Source organism: Glycine max, chromosome 9 (assembly GCF_000004515.6).
Source record: "Glycine max cultivar Williams 82 chromosome 9, Glycine_max_v4.0, whole genome shotgun sequence".
Taxonomy (NCBI): domain Eukaryota; kingdom Viridiplantae; phylum Streptophyta; class Magnoliopsida; order Fabales; family Fabaceae; genus Glycine; species Glycine max.
Genome location: NC_038245.2, coordinates 22,896,680 through 22,907,897, shown reverse-complemented (window position 1 = coordinate 22,907,897; position 11,218 = coordinate 22,896,680).

The window sequence follows — 11,218 nt, the reverse complement described above, 5'->3', positions numbered from 1 at the left end:
GAAGATGATGACGTTAGTCACTGCATGCTATTAACCTTTGACTCTGACAAATAGCAAATGAGACATTTTCGTAGTCTTGGCCGAAAGACATTGACATCTCTAGGGAAGGTGCAGATGATGACGTTAGTCACTGCATGCTATTGGGCTTTGAGTCTTACGGATAGCAAATGAGACATTTTCGTAATCTTGGCCGAAAGACACTGACATCTTCGGGGAAGGTGAAGATGATGAAGTTAGTCACTGCATGTTATTGGGCTTTGAGTCTTATGGATAGCAAATAAGACTTTTCACATTCTCGGCCGGAAGACACTGACATCTCTGGGGAAGGTGAAGATGATGGCGTCAAACACTGCATTCTATTGGGCTTTGAGTCTTACGAATAGCAAATAAGAATTTTCGCATTCTCGGCCGGAAGAGGCTGACATCTCCGGGGAAGGTGAAGATGATGACGTTAGTCACTGCATGCAATTAAGCTTTGAGTCTTACGGATAGCTAATAAGACTTTTTCGAAGTCTCGGCTGAAAGACGCTGGCATCTCCGGGGATGGTGCAGATGACGTCGTTAGTCCCTGCATGCTATCAGGCTTTGAGTCTTACGGTTAGCAAATGAGACCTTTTCGCAGTCTCGGCTGGAAGACGCTAACATCTTCGGGGAAGGTGCAGATGATGACGTTTGTCATTGCATGCTATTGGGCTTTCAGTCTTACGGATAGCAAACGAGACTTTTTTGCTGTCTTAGTCGGAACCCCGCTAACTTCTCCAGGGAATGTGGAGATGAAGACGTTAGTCACTGCTTGCCATTGGGCTTTGAGTCTAACGGATAGCAATTGAGACTTCTTCGCAGTCTCGGCCGGAAGACGCTGACATCTCTGGGAAGGTGAAGATTATGACGTTAGACACCGCATGCTATGGGGCTTTGAGTCTTACGGATAGATAATGAGACTTTTTCGCAATCTCGGCCAGAAGAGGCTGACATCTCTGGGGAAGGTGAAGGTGATAACGTTAGACACTGCATGCTATTGGACTTTGAGTCTTACGGATAGCAAATGATACTTTTTTGCAGTCTCCACCGGAAGACAATGACATCTCCGGGGAAGGTGAAGATGATGACGTTAGTAACTGCATGCTATTGGGCTTTGAGTCTTACGGATAGCAAATGAGACATTTTTGTAATCTTGGCCGAAAGACCCTGACATCTCCGAGGAAGGTGAAGATGATGACGTTAGTCACTGCATGTTATTGGGCTTTGAGTCTTACGGATAGCGAATAAGACTTTTCGAATTCTCGGCCGGAAGACACTGACATCTCTGGGGAAGGTGAAGATGATAGCTTTAGACACTGCATGCTATTGGGCTTTGAGTCTTACGAATAGCAAATAAGACTTTTCGCATTCTCGGGCGGAAGAGGCTGCATCTTCGGGGAAGATGAAGATGATGACGTTAGTCACTGCATGCTATTGGGCTTTGAGTCTTACGGATAGCAAATGAGACTTTTTCAAAGTCTCGGCTAAAAGACGCTAACATCTCCGGGGATGGTGCAGATGACGTCGTTAGTCACTGCATGCTATCAGGCTTTGAGTCCTACGGTTAGCAAATGAGACCTTTTCGCAGTCTCGATCGGAAGACGCTGACATCTCCTGGGAAGGTGCAGATGATGACGTTGGTCCCTGCATGCTATGGGGCTTTGAGTCTGACGGATAGCAAATGAGACATTTTTTCATTCTTGGCCGAAAGACACTGACATCTCCGGGGAAGGTGCAGATGATGACGTTAGTCACTGCATGCTATTGGGCTTTGAGTCTTAAGGATAGAAAATGAGACAATTTCGCAGTCTTGGCCGAAAGACACTGACATCTCCGGGGAAGGTGAAGATGATGACGTTAGTCACTGCATGCTATTAACCTTTGAGTCTGACAGATAGCAAATGAGACATTTTCGTAGTCTTGGCCGAAAGACATTGACATCTCTAGGGAAGGTGCAGATGATGACGTTAGTCACTGCATGCTATTGGGCTTTGAGTCTTACGAATAGCAAATGAGACATTTTCGCAGTCTTGGCCGAAAGACACTGACATCTCTGGGGAAGGTGAAGATGATGACGTTAGTCAATGCATGCTATTGGGCTTCGAGTCTTACGGATAGCAAATGAGAGTTTTTCACAGTCTTGGTTCGAAGACGATGACATCTCCGGGGAAGGTGCAGATGATGACGTTAGTCACTGCATGCTATTGGGCTTTGAGTCTTACGGATAGCAAATGAGACCTTTTCGCAGTCTCGGGCGGAAGAGGATGACATCTCCGGGGAAGTTGAAGATGATGACGTTAGACACTGCATACTATTGGGCTTTGAGTCTTACGGATAGCAAATAAGACTCTTCGCATTGTCGGCCTGAAGAGGCTGACATCTCCGGGGAAGGTGAAGATGATGACGTTAGTCACTGCATGCTATGGGGCTTTGAGTCTGACGGATAGCAAATGAAACATTTTCGCAGTCTTGGCCTAAAGACACTGACATCTCCGGGGAAGGAGAAGATGATGACGTTAGTCACTGCATTCTATTAGGCTTTGAGTCTTTCAGATAGCAAATGAAACTTTTTCACAGTCTCAGTCGAAAGACAATGACATCTCCGGAGAAGGTTCAGATGATGACGTTAGTCACTCATGCTATTGGGCTTTGAGTCTTACGGATAGCATATGAGACTTTTTTGCTATCTTGGCCGAAAGACACTAACATCTCTGGGGAAGGTGAAGATGATCACGTTAGTCACTGCATGCTATTGGGCTTTGAGTCTTACGGATAGCAAACAAGACTTTTCGCATTCTCGGCCGGAAGAGGCTGACATCTCTGGGGAAGGCGAAGATGATGACGTTAGTCACTGCATGCTATTGGGCTTTGAGTCTTACGGATAGCAAATGAGACTTTTTCTTAATCTCGGTCGGAAGACATTGACTTCTCCAGGGAAGGTGCAGATGATGACCTTAGTCACTGCATGCTATAGGGCTTTGAGTCTTACGGATAGCAAATGAGACATTTTCACAATCTCGGTCGGAAGATGGTACCATCTCCGGGAAAGGTGCAGGCGACGCTGTTACTCACTGCATGCTATCGGGCTTTGAGTCTTAGGGTTAATAAAAGAGACTTTTTCGTAGTCTCGACCGAAAGAAGCTCACATCTATGGGGAAGTTGTAGGTGACGAGGTTAGTCCTTGCATGCTATCGAGGTTTGAGTCCTTTGTATAGAAAATGAGGCTTTTTCCCTATCTCGGCCGGAAGACGCTGCCATCTCCTGGATAGACGCAGGTGACGACATTACTCACTACATGCTATCGGGCTTTGAGTCTGACGGATAGCAAATAAGACTTTTCGCATTCTCGGCCAGAAGAAGCTAACATCTCCGGGGAAGGTGCAGATGATGACGTTAGTTACTGCATGCTATGGAGCTTTGAGTCTGACGGATAGCAAATGAGACATTTTCGTATTCTTGGCCGAAAGACACTGACATCTCCGGGGAAGGGGAAGATGATGACGTTAGTCACTGCATGCTATTGAGCTTTGAGTCTGACGGATAGCAAATGAGACATTTTCGTAGTCTTGGCTGAAAGACACTAACATCTCTGGGGAAGGTGCATATGATGACGTTAGTCACTGCATGCTATTGGGCTTTGAGTCTAACGGATAGCAAATGAGACATTTTCGCAGTCTTGGCCGATAGACACTAACATCTCCGGGGAAGGTGAAGATGATGTCGTTAGTCACTGCATGTTATTGGGCTTTGAGTCTTACGGATAGCAAATAAGACTTTTCGCATTCTCAACTGGAAGATGTTGACATCTCCGGGGAAGGCAAAGATGATGACCTTAGTCACTGCATGCAATTGGGCTTTGAGTCTTACGGATAGCAAATGAGACTTTTTCACAGTCTCGGTCAGAAGACGATGACATCTTCGGGAAAGGTGCAGATGACGACGTTACTCACTGCATGCTATCGGGCTTTGACTCTTTCGGATAGCAAATGAGACATTTTCACAATCTCGGTCGGAACACGCTATCATATCCAGGAAAGGTGCAGGTGACGACGTTACTCACTGCATGTTATCGGGCTTTGAGTCTTACGGTTAATAAAATAGAATTTTTCACAGTCTCGACCGGAAGAAGCACATATCTGTGGGGAAGTTGCAGGTGACGAGGTTAGTCCTTGCATGCTATCGGGCTATGAGTCCTATGGATAGCAAATGAGACTTTTTCCCAAACTCGGTCGGAAGACGATGCCATCTCCTGGATAGGTGCAGGTGATGACATTACTCACTGCATGCTATCGGGCTTTGAGTCTTATGGTTAACAAATGAGACTTTTCCGCAGTCTCGTACGGAATAGGCTGACATCTCCGAGAAAGGTGCAGGTGACGATGTCAGTCACTGCATGCTATTGGGCTTTAAGTCTGACGGATAGTGAATGAGACATTTTCGTAGTCTCGGCCGGAAGATGCTAACATCTCCGAGGAAGGTGAAGATGATGACGTTAGACACTGCATGCTATAGGGCTTTGAGTGTTACGGATAGCAAATAAGACCTTTCGCATTCTCGGCCGATAGAGGCTGACATCTCCGGGGATGGTGAAGATCATGACATTAGTCACTGCATGCTCTTGGGCTTTGAGTCTTATGGATAGCAAATGAGACTTTTTCACAGTCTCGGCTAAAAGACGCTGACATCTTCGGGGATGGTGTAGATGACGTCATTAGTCACTGCATGCTCTCGGGCTTTGAGTCTTACGGTTAGCAAATGATACATTTTCGCAGTCTAGGTCGGAAGACTCTGACATCTCCCGGGAAGGTGCAGATGATGACGTTAGTCACTGCATGTTATTGGGCTTTGAGTCTTACGGATAGCAAATGAGACTTTTTTGCCGTCTTGGCCAAAAGACACTGACATCTAGAGGGACGGTGCAGATGAGGATGTTAGTCACTGCATGCTATTGGGCTTTGAGTCTTACGGATAACAAATGAGACTTTTTGGCAGACTCGGCCGGAAGACATTGACATCTTTGGGGAAGGTGAAGATGATGACGTTAGTCACTGCATGTTATTGGGCTTTGAGTCTTACGGATAGCAAATAAGACTTTTCGCATTCTCAGCCGGAAGAGGCTGACATCTCCGGGGAAGGCGAAGATGATGACGTTAGTCATTGCATGCTATTGGGCTTTGAGTCTTACGGATAGCAAATGAGACTTTTTCACAGTCTCAGCCGGAAGATGTTGAGATCTCCAGGAAAGGTGCAGGTGACGATGTTAGTCACTGCATGCTATCGGGCTTTGAGTCTTACTGATGGATAATGAGACTTTTTCGCAATCTCGGCTAGAAGAAGCTGACATCTCTGTGGAAGTTGCAGGTGACGACATTCGTCATTGCATTCTATCGGGCTCTGAGTCTTACGGATAGAAAATGAGACTTTTTCGTAGTCTCAGCAAGGCTTTTGCTTCTACGTATCCTCAATCGAAGAGGAAATCAGACCTACGTAGTTCTCGCCAAAGGAAGTAAAGTGATGTGTTGATTTTATGCTTTTGAACGGTCCATATTAACCGATAAAAGCGAAGAGGACTGTTTAAGGCGTTGGACCTTAAAACAGTTTTTTTTTCTTTTTGCGGACAAAACTTGATTTGCGAGTTGATTTTAGCCTTAGTTTCATTTTGGTTATTAGTCAATTCATTCAAGGAAACTTCCAAAGAAAAACGTCCGATTGATTTTTTTGATTGTTTTATTCGAAGATATTTTGATTATTTTATTATTATTTTTCAGGATATTTTGATTATTTTATTATTATTTTGCCTTTTTTGGTTTAACTGTGGTTACAGCGTGAAGGATCGGTTAGATTTTGTTTTAACAGTGATTAAACGAGATTACAACACAAATGATCGGTTGAAATTCATTTTATCATTTATTAGGTGAGAAAACGGCTTAAATAAACGGTTAAAGCACGTTAAAAACGGAATAAAAGAAAACTGAAAGTAAACGAAATTAAAGTGAAAGTACACAAAACAGGAAATGAATTGAATGTCTCGGATTCGAAAACTTACCCGTTGAAGAACAAAGAACAAACGAAGAACGGTGAAAAACGATGAAGAATTTCCACAAAATCGCTTACGGAAGCACTTCGATTCGATTTTTCTTCACGAAAACATGTTTTTTGCCCAAAATAGCCGAAATGCATAGCCAAGGGGTCTTGAACATTTTGAAACAGCTCCCCCCTCCCCTATTTATCAGAAAAAAAGGGAGGTGCTTGCCGCCCAGAGACTTAATGAAGAAGATTTCTAAGCGCACCTGAATTACTAAGTTCACCCCCTTTTCGTATTTTACGGAAAAGTTACGGAAACCTTACGGAAGGGTTTCGGATTTGATTTTCATCTTTGTTCTCTTCCCTTTCACCAATGTTAAGTGGAATATGCTTACCCAAGGTTTTCGAAAATTTTACAGAAACATTACGGAAGCCACGGAAGCCCTGGAAACCATTTTTCAAAAACGTGGAGGAGCTTGCCGCCCAATTGCTTCCTCCTTAAGCAACCCAACTTCCAAAATGTTCTGGAAGGACCTAGATTCGAATTGCTATTTACACCCCTATCTTGATAAGTTCACCCCCCTTCTTTGCTGATTCTTTTTCCGTAATGTTACGGAACCTTACGGATTACGTAACGATACTTGTTTTCTTTCCGTAATGTCACGAAACTTTACGGATTACGCAACCACTCCCTCTTCGGCTTCTGGAATGTTACAGAACTTTACGGATTGCGCAATAATGTTTCCTTTCGACTCCCGACATGTCGCGGAACTTCACGGATTGCTTAACGATGGGTGTCAAGTTCCTCGATGCGGTCAAGCGAAGGTTGCATGCCATCAAACAATGGTCCCCGGACGAAATTAGGGTATGACAGTTGCCCCTCTTTACTTACCTTTTATCGGAGATAGGAGGAAAGTAAAGATAAACACTGATGTCGTCTGTCTTAGCCTTTTCTGTAATTAATCTATAATGATTCCTGAAGGCCATCCTATGCCCATCATGGGGATTTAATTGATCTCAATCACAATAGTTCTAACCAAAACAATTTGAAATAATTGACTCCCATCTCTCATTCTTCTTTCTTTGCACAACATAAAACAAACACTAACTAAAGACACCAATAACATAATATATACGTATACACATGTTTGGCGAAAGAACCGATCAGGAAAATAACAAAAAATCATATTTTCCAGTCACTGGAGGCTTCGTGCTTGATAACGGAGGACGCATGAACAGCGCTAGGCAATCAATTCATGGGGCTCCGAATAGGATGGTGGAGGATACACAAACAGCGCTAGGCAATCAATTCGTGGGGCTCCAAACACAATGGTGGAGGATGCATGAATGACAATCAATTCATGGGGCTCCGGATAAGATTTGAGGGTGGAGGATAGACGAACAACGCTAGGCAATCAATTCGTGGGGCTCCAGACTCGATGGTGGAGGATGCATGAATGACAAGCAATTCATGGGACTACAGATAAGATTTGAGCGTGGAGAATAGACGAATAGCGCTAGGCAATCAATTTGTGGGGCTCCAGACTCGATGGTGGAGGATGCATGAATGACCAGCAATTCATGGGGCTCCGGATAAGATTTGAGGGTGGAGGATAGACGAACAGCGCTAGGAAATTAATTCGTGGGGCTCCAGACTCGATGGTGGAGGATGCATGAATGACAAGCAATTCATGGGGCTCCGGATAAGATTTGAGGGTGGAGGATAGACGAACAGCGCTAGGCAATCAATTCGTGGGGCTCCAGACTCGATGGTGAAGGATGCATGAATGGCAAGCAATTCATGGGGCTCCAGATAAGATTTGAGGGTGGAGGATAGACGAACAACGCTAGGCAATCAATTCGTGGGGCTCCAGACTCGATGGTGGAGGATGCATGAATGACAAGCAATTCATGAGGCTCCGGATAAGATTTAAGGGTGGACGATAGACGAACAACGCTAGGTAATCAATTCGTGGGGCTCCAGACTCGATGGTGGAGGATGCATGAATGACAAGCAATTCATGGGGCTCCGGATAAGATTTGAGGGTGGAGGATAGACGAACAACGCTAGGCAATCAATTCGTGGGGCTCCAGACTCGATGGTGGAGGATGCATGAATGACAAGCAATTCATGGGGCTCCGGATAAGATTTGTGGGTAGGACCGAATGGTCCATCAGGTTCTTTCACCTAAAAGGCGAACATGCTTTAGCAAGGAAAAATAAATCATTCACGAGAGCACCGTATTTTAGAGAAACAATATACCTATGCCAAATGTAATTTTCCTTGTAACCGAGAAAGAAGGGGATGTCAACATTTAGCTTTTAAATGAACATTCAGGGGAAACATCGGGCCAAACTGAAACTGGGAATAAAATTACTCATAGTGTATAAAAACTCACATAGGTAAGTGTTTTACCCTAATCCCAAACCATAGTTGCACCATGACTTTATTTTGCACATGATTTCCTATCGAACCAACAAATCACACGCATGATCACAGATCAATATGATTTTCTCGAGGGTAGTGTTTTTTGGAGAGGAAGCTGGGTGTTTCGGTCTTTTCCTCTTTGTTTATGTGGGGCGGGATATCGCCAGTCGAGAGCGACTTTGAATGGCAATCCCAAAGGAAGAACTACTTCAAAAATGGGTTTTCCTTTGCCGGCAGTCATTTACTCTGCCAAAAATCTATCTGGTCAGAAGATCTTCTATTCTCTTTCCTGGTTTCCTGTATTGATCGGGAATTATTCTGTTTTTCCTTCGATCTTTTTCTTTTTACTTTCTTCCGATCTTCGATCGGGAATACTTCTTTTCCTTTTCTTTTATTTCTTTTCATTTCTTCCTTTCCGATCTTTGATTGGGAATTCCGATTTTAGCATTCGTTATTCACTCTCCCTTGAGGAGATTCTGCCGTCTTTTTCTTCGGGGGAAAGGACGAGGATTCTTTTCATGGGCCAAGGTTCAAGGTAGTTTAAGGTTGTGTCTCAACATGGCCTTTTCATCGTGTGAGCCCGATTTTGATATCTGGGGCAAAACAAATTCGTGTGTCAAGGTGTCGGTCTCAGGTTGAATTTCCATATTATTTCCACAAGGCACGCGTAACAATGATGATTTGGAAACAACGTGCAAAATTAGTCATGGCTACAGCTAGGTGGGTACTCAAGCATCCAGTTTATGGCATTGTGATACTAAGGCTTGGGATTTACACAAGTAGACCCAATATTTCCAAATTATGTTCTTTCATCGGTTCAATGAATCCATCCATTCTCATCTCGGTTATTCTGGAAAATAAACTCTTAGCGTCAGTCTCTTGTTTCCAAAAGATATGTTTGCTCTCTACGAATGATTTATGCTTCCTACGACCATAACATGTCAACCTTCGTGGTTTTTCTTTCTTTTTCTTTGTCTTTTTGTTTCATTTTTTTATGTTTTCAAAAACTATACATCCATCACCATCTAAAAGCTTTTCTTTGTACACCTACATTCCTATACACGACAAACTTTTTCTGTATACACACGCATTAAAAACTCTCACATAAAAACTCTATTCTTGTTCAAAGATTTCTTTTTCGTTTTTCAACATACACTCGTGGTTTATACAAAAATTTCTTTATATACACTCATTGCTCACACACAAGAATTTATTTTCACACATTATTTACACACACACAAAATCTTTGCATACATTTTTTTTACATATAAAAAACTCTTTTCTTTTCTTTATATACAGACACGAAATTTGTTCACAACGCCTCTTTCTTTTTTCTATTCTTGGCGTTATCATGATTTTTGTTTGTTTTATTTTTAGGACGACGTTCCTAAAGGAAAACTTTACAAGGTTCTGGAATTTCAACAAACATTATCGACAATAACGAAGTAAGCCCTAACGCAACAGTCCAAACAAAATGTATGCACGAAACAAAAGACAATCGAAAAAAATAAAACAAACGTTAGTCCCTCAAGTCATAGAAACAAGATAACATACAAATGGAACATACGAATTTGGGGATCCCACGGTCATGTGGCTCCGCATGCCACCGGACTCTTGGGCCACGGTAACAAAAGGTGGGGTGGTCGACAAAAGTAGGGCTTTTGCTCCTACGTATCCTGAATTTGTGATGAGGAAATCAAACATACGTAGTTCTTGATAACTGTGAGACTAAAATAGTCTCGGTGTTTTTTCACTAGAACGCGAACATGCTTTAGTAAAGAAACAAAACCTCCAACTGATTAGAGCAACATATGATTTTTTGATGAAAAGCAATGTGTCTATTGGGGAAGGAGAGTATGCTGATGAAATTTTCTCATAACCATAAATGAGATTTTGGATGTTACATTTCGTTTCTAAACGACCATTTAGAGGAAACACTGGGTTCAACAAAAATAGGAGAAAATCACTCAAAGTGTATCAATCTCACACAGGTAAGTGTTTTATCCTAATTCCGAACCATAGATATGTCATGACTTGATTTTGCAAATCATTTCCTATCAAATCAAAGATTACATGCGTGATCATGAATCAATAGGACTTTTTCTTGGGAATGGTTTTTTGGTGGGGAATTTGGCTTTGAGTGTTTTTTCCTTTTCCTTTTCTGTTTTTGTTTAGTGCGGGGCAAGAAAGTCGCTAGCGCACAGGATTTTGGTTGGCAATGAGGGGCACCGTACATGAGCCTCAAGCGAACCTAGGGGCAGATCAAAATTTCTCGCCCGTCGATGTGTTTTTAAACAAAAAAAGGGGGGGGGGACAAATCCTGGAATTTCAATGGATTGATTAAACATCAAACGACTCCATTGTTGTCACTCCAAAATGCTCAAGTGACTAAATCAAACAGAACATACACTCTGAGGGAGTTCCCGGAGAGATTTGCATCAGATAGGATAAGGTTGCATGAATTATCACTTCTATCAAAAGGACAGTCAATATGTGTTTTCCAAAAAAAAAATCAAATCAAATCAAAACCACAAAATAGGGAAAGAATGTCATGAACATTGTACAACTTTCCACTACATTGCATTTTTGCATACGAAGTCCGCATTTATCGCATTTCAAGACAAAAGTTGCATGCATCTTCATCCCTAAAAATCATGTTAACTGCATAGATTTCCTACATCAAATGTCTAATCTTGCGAATTTGGGATGACCGGCCCTTTCGATGAGTCAATCTCTTGCTTTCTC